Source organism: Lissotriton vulgaris, chromosome 9 (assembly GCF_964263255.1).
Source record: "Lissotriton vulgaris chromosome 9, aLisVul1.2, whole genome shotgun sequence".
Classification (NCBI taxonomy): domain Eukaryota; kingdom Metazoa; phylum Chordata; class Amphibia; order Caudata; family Salamandridae; genus Lissotriton; species Lissotriton vulgaris.
In genome coordinates this window covers 1,091,088,804-1,091,103,440 of record NC_141697.1, presented here as the reverse complement: position 1 = coordinate 1,091,103,440, position 14,637 = coordinate 1,091,088,804, and positions in this window count along the sequence as shown.

Here is a 14,637-nt window from a genome sequence, read left to right as displayed (position 1 = left end):
GGTTTGACATTCTCTTCTTTTCTTTTTAGTCACTCTTCTTTTTAGTCCTGTACCTTAATAGGGAATAGATTTATCACTATTCTGTTTAGACGCTTCTTAAAGTCCAACCACGTTTAGCCTTACTTTCCTAAACATACCTTTTTAATCCCTGTGGGTCTAATGCACCTGGGTTGAGGTGTTCCTCTTAAGAGTGTTGTTCCTTTCTATAGGAGACCTGTGAATTATAAAAGTGTTTTCAATCAGGCCCCTATTATTGATAGCTTTTAATACTGACATTCACAATTAGTCATCCGGGCATACCTGTTGTGATGTATCACCCTCGTGGTAACAGCGCGTTCAGTCTCTATTTATCAGCACAGTGTGCCATCCTTCAATATGTTCACACACTCTAGGGAATTAAAATATTTCTATGAGGTTGGTTCGATTTAAACTAGTTCTCACACTTTGGCACCGAATTTCACGCGAGGGAAGGCATACCTTAAGTATTCAGGCGAGGGTCCGTTATTGTTCACCCTTGCGCTCGTTCGTACTTGCAAATACACTCGTGTCGTTCACCTGTGTGGTTGAACGCTAGAGTTAGTCTCAGATTTGGTCATTTTTACCTTTTATATTTTAAATTAACATTTCTGGGTTGTTCTGTCTAGCCCTTACCTCGATGCGGCGCGATCCGGCAACTGCAATAGCAATCCGTGGATCCCGCCGCCATCTTTGTTTGGGTTATTATAGTCAATCAGAAGGGTTGTGGCTCGGCCATTTTGGAAAAGGTTATCTTCGTTCTTTCGATCTTTTAAACATTTCGATCTTACTGATTTGCGTTAAAATCATTGTGGGCCAGTGATTTATGTTTATGGTGTGGAGTGGTCCAGAAAACAATGTGTTGGCATTTTCAAACGTTGTTCATATTTTTAACCGCCGTATTTTGCACGGGTGATTCATTTATCATTCCATGTAAAAGAAATGATAAATGAATCACCCGTGCAAAATACGGCGGTTAAAAATATGAACAACGTTTGAAAATGCCAACACATTGTTTTCTGGACCACTCCACACCATAAACATAAACCACTGGCCCACAATGATTTTAACGCAAATTAGTAAGATCGAAATGTTTAAAAGATCGAAAGAACGAAGATAACCTTTTCCAAAATGGCCGAGCCACAACTCTTCTGATTGACTATAATAACCCAAACAAAGATGGCGGCGGGATCCACGGATTGCTATTGCAGTTGCCGGATCGCGCCGCATCGAGGTAAGGGCTAGACAGAACAACCCAGAAATGTTAATTTAAAATATAAAAGGTAAAAAGGACCAAATCTGAGACTAACTCTAGCGTTCAACCACACAGGTGAACGACACGAGTGTATTTGCAAGTACGAACGAGCGCAAGGGTGAACAATAACGGACCCTCGCCTGAATACTTAAGGTATGCCTTCCCTCGCGTGAAATTCGGTGCCAAAGTGTGAGAACTAGTTTAAATCGAACCAACCTCATAGAAATATTTTAATTCCCTAGAGCGTGTGAACATATTGAAGGATGGCACACTGTGCTGATAAATAGAGACTGAACGCGCTGTTACCACGAGGGTGATACATCACAACAGGTATGCCCGGATGACTAATCGTGAAAGTCAGTATTAAAAGCTATCAATAATAGGGGCCTGATTGAAAACACTTTTATAATTCACAGGTCTCCTATAGAAAGAACCAACACTCTTAAGAGGAACACCTCAACCCAGGTGCATTAGACCCACGGGGATTAAAAAGGTATGTTTAGGAAAGTAAGGCTAAGCGTGGTTGGACTTTAAGAAGCGTCTAAACAGAATAGTGATAAATCTATTCCCTATTAAGGCACAGGACTAAAAAGAAGAGTGACTAAAAAGAAAAGAAGAGGATGTCAAACCTGTAGACCGGCGGCTGCTGGATTAACAGGTAGAAATAGTGATGGTTTTGGAGTATTGAATAAGAAAAATCTTTTTCAGAACTAAAAATTAAAAACTTTTTCATCTCTGTACATATTTACAGATATTCACTAAATGACAGAGCCCTGAAGAGAACCTATGAATTGAAGTCAACTGGTTCGAAACGCGTAGGCACAGAAAATATGACATCAATTGACTTATAGACCTATGAATTGGACTATGGTTTATATTATTTAATTATTGAAATATCTTGTCTTCTACATCAAGCGTTACTTTGTCAAATTTAGAAAAGCATCTGAGTTCATTAATTGGATCAAAGAAATATCTTGTACAGTTTGTATATAATTTGTGTATATATATGTGAGGAATGTTTTGTATTTTTGTGTAAATGTTTTAAAATGTCTTGTTTTCTTTTTACACATAAAAATCTTGCTAAGAAAGTTTAAAAAAGTAATTAAAAGGGCAAGAAATGCCCAACAAGCCTAAAAATAAAATAGGTTTGTTATTTTCCTGCAGTGACGGGAGTGGAAACATAGTGTGGTTGGTACCTGTTTTGTTTTTCTCAGATATATACTAGATTTGCATATTTAGTTTACCTTTAAGTCCCTAAATAGTGTTATACCATACCCAGGGCCTGTAATCTAAATGTTACTAGTGGCCCTGTTGCACTGGTTGTGGACCCACACAAGTAGCCTTTCAAACCTATCTCAGGCCTGCCAGTGCAAGGCCTGTGTCTGCAGCGTTATTGCTATTTCGACTTGACATTTAAAAGCACTTGTACAGCCTTCCACTTACACATAGGTCACCCATAAGTTAGGCACTAGGTAACGCTAATGGCAGGGTGCTGTGTAAGTAAAAGGTAGCTCATATACATTTATGTTTTACATGTCCTGGTAGTGACAAACAGCCAAATTCATTTTTCACTACTGTGAGGCTCTTCTCATAGCTTCTCTTCTAATAGCTTCACATTTGGAATTCATTTAAAACACTTTTAAGCTGTAATTCCTGATTAGAGAGGAATGGCTAAATCATGTTTCATATCTTTCAAATGATAAGGATGCATTTAGTTCTAGACAGCCACAAACAAAGGAAGCATAGGGGTGACAAAGCACTCATCTGCATTCATCTGCATTCTGATAGCTTTCCTGGGATGCAAGGGGGAGAGGGAGCTGACATGTACATCTGAATAGGCTATGTCCATTCCCCATACAAAGGACTGTTTACCCCCCACAGAGAGCTTGGTAGATATGACTGGGAAGAAAGTGGACATGTGCATTTCAAGGAGCGGCTTTGAAGTCATCCCCACTTCGAAGGCACATTTGGGTATGTACCTACCTAGACAGTACACTAGTGGACCTGTGAAATACTTTGCCAGGAGTAAGGGCTGCTGTGCTACAAGAATTGCCACTCTGCTTGATTGACTGTTCCTACGAGCTGCTTCACTGCTGTGCTGAGTTGCTACTGCTGCATCGACAAGGCTGGAGCCAGAGTCACTCCAAGGGCTTGCTAATTTGCTGAAGTCTCAAAGACACAAAAAACTTCTTGTAAATCTGCTGGTGCTGCTCTACTCTGCCATCCTTGAGTTATATCCTTGCCTGAGGCCCCCCCTCCAGTTATGGGCCTCAAAAGTAGGGAATGCAGCTGATCTGCTACAAAGTCTAAGCATCGTCACCACTGATCAAAATGGAACCAATGCAGTGCCCTTTGACATCGATGCAGTGCCATTCCAAAGAAATCACTGTGTTGCTCGAAGACGATGCGGGAACCAAACTGCAAGGTTAATGATGATGCAGCGCCTAGCTGAGCTCTCGACTGAGAGGCTTGACTTAGATGCATCAACTTGACTGTGAGAAGCAGGACCCACGCATCGGAGACTCGACAATGACAATTTCAAGGTACATTTTCAGCAGCCCCTGCATGGGTCCTGTAGCCAGTCTGCCCTCCATCATGGTCGGCCTAAACTTTGTATTTACCCCTTTCCATTGCAACCTCAAGTAACCTTTTAGTGCTATTGACTTCTAAGTACAGTTTTTTAGATTATATCTTGACTTCTACTTATAGAATTATTGTCATTTTGGTCTTGTTTTCTTGGATAAATATTCTCTATTTAACAAAACCTGTGTGGAGTTTGTTTTAGGTGCACTCATTGTCTTATATCTGTGTGTGCACACATACTTCACTACACATTGCCTCATTATATAAGCTTGACTGCTCTGTGCCAAGCTACCAAAGGGTGAGCACAGGTTGTCTTTTAGTGTGTATTTAGCATACCCTGACTAGGATTGTTGACCCTACTTGGACAGAGTGATTACCTTCACCAACTAGAGACCCATTTTCTAACAATCAGTATCATCTGAAATTGACCTCATCAAAAATACACATTGCAACTTGTTCTTTCGTCCTTATCTGTCTCTTTTGCAGGTTTGTGTCTTGAATGTGACAACGTGGATGGGTGCTGCTTTGAAATGAATCAAAGTCCAGGTTCTGAGTAAACTCCAAGCAGGTGCATGTGTTTCCTTCTCTTTCAAACTGCAATTGCCTCGCACGGTGTGGTTCCCATGGGTTGGATAGTTGTACTGTGGAATTCCAAAATGTCTCTGAGATTTGCAAATATTCTTTGACTGTTCCTTGACGATTCCAGCAATAGAAAACATAAAGAACCATCCTTATGTGTGCGCCTGCAACCCCCTCTGATGCATTTCACCCCTAGTGTCTTTCCTTACAATATCAACACGGCTAATATAATTATGGAAAGGTCTTGGAAATGACCACCCTCCATCTTTTTGCTCTCACCTTTTCCATCCAACTAGAAGGGGCCTGAAGTGGAAAATTGCAGGTGTTCTGTGGGTGGAGAGTGGTAAGGATGCTGTGGGTGAGATGAGCCTGACCGTGAAGACTTCACCTTTTAGATGGTATAGGAATGCATTTTATTTTTGATTTCAAGAACATTTTATTGATGAGAATAATGGTAAGAATAATGAATACAAAAGACAATATAAGTGATACAATCGATGCAATAGAGATATGCAAAGGGCTAAAATTGATATTAAAACCAAGAAATCATATATATATAAGGAGCATTAGCCTGTGAGGGATATAGATTTCAGTAAGTAAAAGCCTCTATCAAGGCAATAAAACAGACATATCACTATCAAAATGTGGAGAAGGGGATAGGGAAGGAAACAGAAAGAAAAAAGAAGAGAGGAGAAAAGAAAAAGAGCAAAAAGAAGATGAGTAGGAAAAGAAGACAGGAAGGAGAGAAAGGAAAAAAGAGAAGAGAAGGATTCCCACATGACTAACCCAGCCTAGAGACCAAATAGCAGACAACAATTAGACAGATACATCAAAAGGAAACTGAGGAACCAACCCTTTGGAAGACAATTCCATATAATCATCCAACGCTTTCCAAACCCCACTAGAGATCGATGGAGAGAGGTGAGCTTGATCAACCGAAGTGTGTGCACTGCGTAAAAAGGAGACCCAAGCCCACCACGTATGATAGGAAACCGATGCAAAGGATTTCCACTCCATAAGAATAATTTTCACCGCTACAGTCAGGAGAAGATCCAACAACTGTAGCTCCAATGGATCTAAAGGGAGAGGAGTAGGGGCAGCCAGTGGGCCTAATAAAATTACGGGGAAGGAAAGTTGGAGCTCAATACCAAAGATAAGAGAGAGATGTTTCTGAATGAGGTTCCAAAAAGGTTGAAGCAAGGAACAATGAAAAAACATATGAGGAAAATCGCCTGCCATCAGGCCACAGCTCCAGCATAGGTTGTCCACTTTAAGGTTAAGTGAGTGAAGACGTACAGGCGTCCAATGGAGGAGGTTAATAGAAAAAAACTTAGACTGCATTAAAGAAGGCGCGATTTTATTACGAAGAGAAGATTTACCAATTAATTGCCAAGTTTCAGAGGAAATATGCTCTGTAACGGCAGGATCAAAGTGATGTAACCACTTTTGATGAGCAACCGTCTGGTCGGGGAGTGAAGTAGAGGACAGAAATTTATAAATTTTGGAAGCAACATGACCCGATTTGACCCAAATATGAAAAAGTGAAATGGTAGAAGAAGTAGGATGAAGACGAACTTTGGCAATGGCCACCTTAATTTTAAGAAAAGTATAAAAATCAAGATTCGTTAAGGAATGCTTCTGAGCTAAGGTAGAGAAGGGTAATGGCTCATCAGAAGCGCCATAGAGATGTTTAACAAGAGAGATTCCTTTGCCTGCCCAATAGGAGATTAGGGTGGGAGAAATGAGAAGCTTAAATTTGGAATTCTGCCAAATAGATGTCCACCTGGTTTTATGCAACGGAATTGCCACCTTCTTGTCAATTTTCCTGACCGCCGCAATTGTATCAAGAATGATAGACCGGGAAAATAGGAAATGCAAAGTGGATGTAGTGCAAAAAGAGGCAGTAGTCAAAGGAGATGCTAAATGCTGTTCTATGAGCAGCCAAGAAGGAACATGCAGGGATGGTGGAGAAAACCATAAAGCACCTTGAGACGCTAAAAAAGCAATCTGATATTTCTCCCAATCAGGAAAATTACAACCACCCATATCACAAGGACGACGTAAAAATTTATATGCAAGTCGAGCACGTTTGTCATTCCACAAAAATTTAGAAGTCAGAATATCGATTTCGCGAAAAAAGGAATCTGACAATTTAATCGGCAGCATGGAGGAAACAAAATTAATAATCGGCGTGATCATCATTTTGAGAGTTTGGAGGCGGCCCCACCAAGAAATATGTTTCGGAGACCATGTATCCAAAAGACGACGCACTTTAAGTATAGTCTGAGATTCATTATAGGCAATAGTGGCAGACAGAGTAGAACAAAAATAAATTCCTAAGTATTTCAAGTGTGTAGACTGCCACTTAAAACCCGCTGATCCCATATGCGCGGGGAAACAATAGGCATTCAAAGGGAACATTTCAGTCTTGTCTTTATTTAGGTTATACCCCGAAACCGAAGAGAATAAGGAAATGATGTTAGAAATAGCCGGGATTGCCAGAGCAATGTCGTCTGAAAAAATAAGAACATCATCTGCGTATGCAGCAGTTTTAATACAGTTAGGGCCAAAGGAGAAACCCTTGATATCAGGATGTAGGTCAATCAAACGAAGAAGAGGATCAATGGATAATAAAAATAAGAGCGGGGATAAGGGACAACCCTGTCGAGTGCCCTGACTAAGATTGAAAAAAGAAGACGTAGCACCATTAACTCTAATGTTAGCTTTGGGTTGAGAATATAAGGACATAATCATATTAATGAAAGAGTCGCCAAGATTGTGCGCGCATAAAACAGCACGCAGAAACGGCCAAGAGACCTTGTCGAAAGCCTTTTCCGCATCAAGGGCCAAGGCCGCGGCAGGAAGTGAAGAGCGTTTGGCAGCCCCGAGAACATGACAGAAAGTGCGTATATTGTCACGCGCAAGACGGCCTTTCACAAAACCAGTTTGGGAAGGATGAACAAGAAGAGGGACAAAGGATTCTAGTCTTTTGGCCAGGATTTTAGCAAAAATCTTTGCTTCCATGTTAAGGAGAGAGATAGGTCGGAAATTTTTAGGATCCGAATGATCTTTCCCCTCCTTCGGGATCACTACTATAGTAGCCTCAGCGGCCGTGCCAGATACAGACCCACCTTCAATAAAAGAGTCAAAGACAGATTTTAATTTGGGGACAAGTGTAGGAAGAAAAGTTTTATAAAATAAGATTGGATACCCATCAGGGCCTGGAGCTTTACCAGACCGAGTAGCTTTAATCGCAAACTCAATTTCGTCGGGGGATATAGGTTTATTTAAAAAAGAGCGATCAGCATCAGAAACCGACTGAATCGGAACCGATTTTAAAAAAGCTTGACACTGGTCAAAAGAGGACTGATTAGAAGGAGTATACAGCTTATTATAAAAATCACGAAAAACTTCAAGTATGTCATGTGTTTGGAATTTTTTAGAACCGGTGTGGTCAGTAATAGAAGAGATCTGCGAGGATTTAAAAGAGAAGTCCTGAAATTTTAATGTAGCAGCCAAGATTTTCCCAGCTCGATTTTTTAACAACAACTTCTTCGATTTTTGAGCTTGTACCCCAATATAGGCTCTTTTAGTAACAATGGTATTATATTTGTATTTAAGTAACTTTATTTGCTGTAAACAAGTGGGATCCTTAGAATGCCTGAAGGACGCTTCCAAAGCCTTTATAGCAGATGACAAGTCTGTAAGTTCTTTTTTAATATCCGAATTACGTTTGGACATACATTTAATGACCTGACCACGGAAAGTACATTTAAAGGAGTCCCATAGAACAATTGGGGAAGAGACAGAGCCTTCGTTCTCACGAAAAAAGGTATCTATAGCTTTAGAGAATTCATCAACCTGAGAAGAATCATGTAAAACTTCGGTATTCAATCTCCACGAGCGAGCGCGTGATTTAGGGGCAAACGATGATAAAGTAAAAGTGACCGCAGCATGATCAGAGATTAAAATAGGATGTATAAGCGGAGAAGAAGAAGATGAAACAAGAGAAGAATGAACTAAGAGATAGTCAATACGAGAGAAGGAAGAGTGAGGCGAAGAGAAGAAAGAGAAATCACTACCAGTGGGGTTATGAAGACGCCAAATGTCTTGAAGATGAGTAATGGAGCACATGTTAAGCATTTGTTTGTGGGATTTAGGAGGACGAAACTGGAATGCAGAATTCCTATCTAAAAGAGGGTCCATTGGTAAATTAAAATCACCCCCAACAATAAGATTGCCAGAGTGCGGGGTGTCATTTAGTTTTTTGGTAACCGATTTCCAAAATGATGGATCATCAATATTAGGTGCATAAATATTCATCACATACAGCTCATGCTGGCCATCCGAAAATTTAGATAACAACCAACGACCGTCAGAGTCATGCTCGGAAGAAAGTAGCGATAAACCAGAATTCTTGGAGATTAATGTAATAACTCCATTTCGTTTACCCAGGGCATCAGAACAACCAACATCCGAAACCCATTCCTTCCTCAAAAACAACGCTTCTTTGTTAGTGACCTTGGTCTCTTGAAAAAGAACCACATCAGACGATAGGGATTTACAATAATCTAAAATTTTTGACCTCTTCACCGGATGATTTAACCCCTTAACATTAAGGGACAATACATTCAAACCCGGCATGGAAAAACATAAAAATCAAAAAACGACAACAAGGGTGACAGAAACATGACCAACGACAGAACTACAAGGAGCCAATCTTCAGGCAAAAGAAACACTGTGGGAGGGTTCATTTGGGGAATCCAAGAAAAAGAGAAAGGGAGAAGAAAAGAAAAGAGAAAAGAAAAGAGGGAGATAAGAAGCAGGAGGGAAGGTCTAAAAGAGACCAACATCATACTAAGGAGAACGTGGAAGAGGGCAGATGAGGGACCCGCACCAGGAGGAAAATTGAGTGATATCAATAGCCCCCAAAAAAAATATTAAGCTGATAGCAGTAATAGAGGACTTGGGAACAAACAGAAGTAGCAACGCAAAAACGTCAAGATAATACAATTAAGCTTAACATAACAAATGCAATTGAATAATCACAGAACGGCAGCAATTGAAAATAAATAGACTAATCAATAGTATTGAAAACTAGCAGAGAAACTAATGAGAACCAACAAAAGCATAGGGTAACTCATGAACAATAGGTAAATGGGTGACGTTCAAAATGCATATTCGAAAAATAGCAATATAGTGAATAAACCAACTATAACTGTATATAAAACAATATATCCCTGAAGAGGAGATACATAGGTAACAAGGAGGCAAGATAGTGAAATAGAGAGATAAAAGAAATAGAGAAAAACTACACATATGAAAAAAAAACAAAAGAAATATGAAGATAGAAACTTCATGAAAAAAGAAGAGTGATTCAAAATAACAGTGACCTAAAGGAAACCATAGCAAGCAGAAGCAGGAAAATAGTGATGAAGAACTAACACAAGTAGCAATCCAAAACAACTAGAAAAATGTAAATAGGCAATACTGAACTAGGAAAGCTTGCATAAACACTTATAGTTAGCAGTCTAATATCAAAAATACATAGGTAAAGGAATGCATACAATCCGAGAAACTGGATTGAAAATAACCAATGCAAGAGGTAACCAGAAATAGTAGAGAAATTAATGAAGGTCAAAATGCATATTCGAGAAATAGAGACATCGTACGTGAACAAACACTACCTGTAGATAAGAACAACAGATATCTGAAGTGAAAGTAGATAGGAAAGAAAGGAAAAAGAGAGCGCAAACAGAACTTGAGATAAACAATGACCGAAGGTAAAGGTCAGAAGAGCGGCAGAAATGGAGAAAACCTAACTAAAAAAAGAGAGAAATAGATAGAAGCAGAGAAAAGGAAAAGAAAGAAGAAGAAGAGAACAAAAACCCTTACGGATATCAGAAGAACAGAAAAAAAAAAAATCAGAAAAAGTCTAGCAACAGCCTTGGAAGGTAAAATCGACAAATAAACTCAACATGAGAGAGAAGAGAACCAGAGCAACAAGAAAATACAGCCAGGAAAAATAAGAAAACACATCAAGTGCCCGAGGCACTAGCAGACTGCGAAGTCGCCTTCTGAATCTCCATCTCTATCTCCAGCTGGTTGTCCAGGAATGTAGATAAGTCAGCCGGTTCATCGAAAATTCTAGAACGACCTTTATAAGTAATGCGGAACTTCGATGGACCAGAAAACGAAAAAGGAATGCCCATTTCAGAGAGACGTTTACGAAGATTAAGGAAACCCTTTCTTCTTATGACAGTATCTCTGGCAAAGTCTTGAGAAATTGAGATACGATGACCATCCCAAAGAACTTGTTTAGCTTTGCGCATATGAGAGAGAATCTGTTCAGTATGCTGATGACGCAAAGGCTTAAAGATGATTGCTCTTGGCTGGGTTGCCGCTTTAGACCGAAACGTTGGAACACGATGTGCTCTTTCTATCTCAAACTCTCTGTGAAATGAGATTTGTAAGGTGTCTGGAATCCAATGAGATAAGAACTCTATCATAGATGAAGATGACTTCTCCGAATCTTCCGGCAGGCCAAAAATGCGTAGGTTAGATCTACGATTACGATCCTCCTGCTCAGTAAGATCTCTGCGCAATGCCGCCATTGAGCGCTCCAAGTGGTTAAGGGATCTGGAATGTTTGTGCATACCATCCTCCGCAGAACTAATCCGTGATTCCGCAGTCGAAACACGAAGAGAGAGGGCTTTAAAGTCATTCCTGATAGCAGATACCTCCACTTGCAGTAAGTCTGTGTTAGTTTTTGTGGACTGTGCAATATCATGCACCTCATTAAGGCGTGCCAGTATGGTGTCCAGCGTGGAAGTAGAATCTGAATGAGTAGACTCAGGCGTAGGAGACACCGACTTAAGCCTTTTCAGCGACGTGCCAACATCTTTAGAGTCTTTGGTATTCAAGGAACGACCCATATTGGCAGCCATGAAGGAGTAGCCGCTGAGAAACAATAAATAACCACTTGAATGAAAAAAGTGCGCAGACTGAAGTCCAAAAAAGTACAGATATAGCACACTGAGCTCAATAGGCGCAAAGGAGAGAATAGCGGCGGACTTACATGCCAGGTATATAGGTAGTTACTGAGTTAGATAACTACAAGTAGTGCAGGAGGGTTCAGCAAAGAGTTCTTGCGAAAAATACCACACTAGTATAATAGAACTGCCCTGAGAGAGAACAGCGCGAGGCCAAGTGAATTGCCAGCCAAGTAGCAGGAAAAGAGCATAAAAAAGGAAAAAATGTTACCAAATGTAAGCATCAGAGCAGAAACTGCCAGGACAGACCCCACGAGCTGCAATAATGTATCCACGACAGCATTCCTGAGGAGAACAGCCAAGTGCGTCAGGAGCAGGAAATGGCGGCCATCCGTGAAGAGAATGAGCGTCTCGGACGCCTGAGGCAGAAATCATGCAGCCTGTGACAGAAACAGCAAGAAAACACCGTCATTCCGTCCCCTGCATATTCCGCTGCTGAATACCACCGTTTCCGCTCACAAGGGCAGCTGGGGAGCGGAGAAATAGCCGGCCGGGAGCCTCTTGCCATGGAGCTCAAGCGCGGACCGCCATGCTGAAGCGGCGCGCAAGCCACGCCCCCCCATAGGAATGCATTTTATGAGAGACCATGCTATAAGAAACATCTCTGCAGGAGGAGAGACTATCCTGGAGGAGAGATCCACCATTTGATCGGCTGGTGGAGCACCCACATAGAGATGACAAAGAGAATGTGACAGATGTCACTAGTGTTGCAAAGGGCCCCCTCAATCCCACTCCATAGTTCCTGAGTTCATTTTTTTAGGATTTCACAAGAGTAAAGATACCTGCTTTGTCCTACAGTATGCAGCTTCCTTGAGATATATTTCTATTGCCCTACCAGTGGGAACATGAAAGCTGCATCACTGCCAAAAGGGGCAGCAAGGATCAACCTTGTGTCTGCAATGGCCACAACGTGATGGTCATGAGGAAAACTCAGATGTAGGCCACAACTGCTACATTATTTGCCATTTAATCAGTTTTGCTGCATATAAAAACCCCGGGATCCATTGCATAATTAACGTTAACTGATTCCAAGAAACGGTTCGATATACAGGTGCGCCGAGATTGTTTAGCTCCATGTTTCTCTTCCTTGAGCTGCTGAAATAATATTACAATGGCCCCTTCTAATATATAGCTTGCTATATTTTGGAGTTGTATCATTTAAGAATTAATCACACATGTATTTTTTATTCAACCTGAATGACTACAGTTGCTAAGGTTTTAGAAAGTGTTAGGTTATTTTCCCCCCTCATTTCCTCAGTGGCTTTCTAGCTATTCTTATAGTGCCAATACACCATGTATTAACAATATTATTTCATTCAAAACAAACATTTAATTCCAGCAACTTTGCCCTACTCACATTCATCAAAACTGGCTCCCCTGCACCTGGGGTTTGAACCTTAGAAATGAATGGTTTAGCATTTCCTGATTGCGATGTCCTAATTTTGATTGTGACTCTGTAGGAATCGCTATTAGGGAATCACTATTTTTTACATACCATTTTGCATTCCCTGAATAGCGAATACCCAAAACTGGCGATGTAGGAATACAAAATGTAACTTTGATACATCTGGCCCGAGTCTTTCAAGTTGCAAAGCTCAAGTTTCTCAGTAGTGGTGAAATCAATCCCTGCTTCAATATAGCCATGCATCCTTGTAGGGTGAGGTGGGGACTGTCTATATAGCCACCTGAGGCTGAGAAAGTAGTTTATTGTTGGAGGTAGGTGAGACTGAATCAGGCCAATGAAGTTTAAAGAAATCAGGGAAGAGCCATAAGGGACAGATTAAAAGGTATGACCTACCGGTGGCCGTATTATACTGCTGAGTTTGGGCCACATTTAAGAAATAAGCTTTTTGCGAGTACCAAATAGCGATTTTTACCAAATTGTATTTGGTAATTCCAAAATGCTATGTATGTATGTAGGAATCACCAAAGATTTTCTTATGGTCCTATGGTCGAATGGTTTGCATTAGCTAATTTGCGAATACCTAAAATGAAAATGTTTACATGCAAAGGGGCATGTGTGCGAACATGACACTTTGAAAAATGCATTTTTGTACATTTTTTAAAGTTTGCACATGGATGCCATCAACTTGGAGTTAATGAATGGTAATACCATTTCCTAAATGCACAGTTTGCTTCTTACATGTGCAGTAGGGATTCGCAAATTGCAATCCCTTGTCTGCATTTGTATTTTAGGTTATTGCTAAAAATTGCAATTACCTAAATCTAAATTGTGAATCCCAAAGCTTTTCATACATTCAGAAAGACCATTTTGCATTGGCAAATGGGCGAATTTAGAGATTGACACCATTTGCGAATGCAAAATACATTGATACATGTTGCCCATTAAGGGAACCTACAACAAAGGGAGGGCCGATCGGGCCCTCTCCAGTTCTGGACCTAGCATCTGGCATGGCGGGTCTGAAGGCAGACATACAAACCTAAACACATCATTAGGTATTTATCAAATGAGACAAACTATGTGGGTAATGAAATGGTTTATGAATCTGCTTCTTTAGAAAACATTTATGCACAAGGTTGGTGTGTGGGTTGATTTAAAACTGTACAAAGTTGGAACACAGAAGACAGAATTTCTTAATTGACCATAAAAGGTATGTTTAAAGAGCCACAACAACCTTTATACACATACATATAAAAGTTAGCCCCTTGCTTCAGCAGGCAGGTATTTGTCATTGTAACTACACCAACCTTGTCAGTCTGAGGCTCATGATTCTTGGTTGCCTTGCTCGCAATACGTAAATCAGAGCATGCAAATTAAACATTTGTTTCAGAATATAACCTCTTATTGCTCCAGTGTACACTTCCCTAAGGAAAGGAGAGGATGGCAGAAATAACTGTTTTTTATTCTGCAAGGTGTTCTAGGGAGTAGAAAGGTGTCTTTCAAGCTGAAGGGAAGTTCCTGTGCTGCATCCAAAAAAAGAGAAAACACAAGGAAATGATGGACGAGCGCTGTAATTTTTCAGACACTTACCCCCAGTCACAGATTTGAGTTGAATCCATCATCGTTCTTTAGCTCACTTCGCCACCCCAGTTCAGATACAGCTATATGCAAATCACTCTTGACCCTGTGCCTCCTGGGACCAGTCCAGCCCTAACTGCCAAGCCATGCCTTCCCTGGACCGGAAACAAGCA